Source organism: Fukomys damarensis, unplaced genomic scaffold (genome assembly GCF_012274545.1).
Source record: "Fukomys damarensis isolate Sample0158 unplaced genomic scaffold, DMR_v1.0_HiC HiC_scaffold_37, whole genome shotgun sequence".
NCBI classification, from domain to species: Eukaryota; Metazoa; Chordata; class Mammalia; order Rodentia; family Bathyergidae; genus Fukomys; species Fukomys damarensis.
The window spans coordinates 42046747-42048400 of record NW_022900949.1 but is presented as its reverse complement, the minus strand read 5'-3'; the positions used below and the strand labels follow the sequence as shown (position 1 = coordinate 42048400).

The following is a 1654-nucleotide window of genomic DNA, read 5'->3' as shown; positions in this document are numbered from 1 at the left end:
GCTTTGTCTCTCCGTGGATACACCACGCACATCGCGCTTGGTGTTTACCAGGGCACTCAACTCCCTGGCGAGAAGGGCTGGCGCGCCGGGGAGCAACCAGCCTGCGCTCACCTGCGCATCCCGTTCCACATCTCTCCTTCCCACTCGCTGCCAGCCGCCCCTGTGACCCACGTGAGAGACCCGCGCCTAGGACTGCCCTGCCTGCTCAGCAGGTGGCGGTGCAGCCCCTGGGACGTCTGGCACTGGCACCCGCAGACCTTCCAGCGGGTCGCAGCCTCTAGTTTAGGCCGGGTCGAGGCAGCCTAGTCACCAGCTCTGTCCCCTCAGACGCTCCTGTGGTCGCCTCAACAGCAGCCCACTTCTAAGCCAGTGGCTCCCACAAACTCGCCTTTTATTGTCCCACATTCCAGAGAAACCGAGCACAGGAGGTTTTCTCTCCTTTGGACACTTGCTTTCATATAGCCTGGTGATGACCCAAGGGCTCAGTAACCAAGCAGGGCCCTAACTTGAGATCAAGAAGGGATCATCTACCCTGCCCAATTCCTGGCCCATAGCCTCATCAGTCAGGGCCACCTCTCTGCACTCTGTGTCCTCAGAGGCTTTGGCCTTTTTGTCCTCTGCTTCTTCCTCTGAGTGCTCCTTCTCTTCTCCTGCTCCTCTCCCCTTCTCTCCTTTTCCCTTCCCCTCTTTCTTTCCTCTCCCTTCTCCATCTCCCTCCTTTCTCTCCTCACCTTTCCTCCTCCTTCCTTGCCCTCTACTCTTTCCTCTTCCCCCTCCTTTTCCAGCCCCATTTTCTTTCTCTTCTCCTGCCTCCTGGTTCCTGCTCTTCCAGTTTTTTCTCTCCCATCTTTCTGACCTCTCACTCCTCTTCCTCCTCCCTTCTCTTCCAGGCTAAAACCCTGAAGCCAGCCTCTCCCCCTCCAACCTATTGCTGTGGGCAGGACGTGTTAGGGTGCTGCTGAGGGTCTCCTGACTTGGAGTGGAGTGCTGCCTACCAGCTCCCAGCACAGACCAGCCATTTGAGGTGAGCGTTATAGTGGTTATGGTGGCTGCCATGGCAGCAGCGATACCACTCTGCTTTGGAAGGCTTCATTCAAAACACTGGACAGGGCTGGGGTGTGTCTCAGTGGTACTTAACATGTACAAGGCCCAGTGTTAACATGAAAAGCAAACAAACAAAAACACCATGACAGTCATCCCTTACTGTCTGTCACAGAACCATCTTCCACCTTTGAAGTAGCCACCACTGCACCACCATCAATACAGCAAACTTAGGTCACCATCACTGTGGCTACCAGCATCATCCCTCCCATCTCTTCAAAGTCTCCACTGTCTTCTTCATAATTCAGCCACTTTTGTGACCACCCACAGCATTGTCATGTAGCATGGTCACTAAGGCAGAACTGTTAAGAACTTGCCAAAGTCTCCAGGGAGCAGGTGTAGGAAGGAAAGAGACTCATTGCATCTATTCATCAAGGAGCTCCACTCAGGCACACAGAATAGGCCCAGAACTAAGAGGCAATGTGTGGTGGAGAGGAGAAGGAGGAGGGGAACAGGGGAAAGGAGCTAGAGCTGAGTCTGACTACAAGGGGTGGAGTGCTGGTTCTCTCTTAAACTGGAAGGCTGAATAATCAATTCAGAAAATGAACTTTAT

The 1654-nt window shown here is 53.9% G+C and overlaps 1 protein-coding gene across 1 annotated transcript in view; it reads right to left on the bottom strand.

Moving 5' to 3' along the window:
- Sema3f (semaphorin 3F) overlaps positions 1-132 on the bottom strand; it is a 29669-nt gene extending 29537 nt beyond the window's left edge. The window contains exon 1 of the mRNA XM_010615512.3: positions 112-132. The gene's annotated coding sequence lies outside the window, so the exon portion shown is untranslated. The remainder of the gene's footprint in view (positions 1-111) is intronic.
- Between the last annotated feature and the right edge of the window lie 1522 nt (positions 133-1654).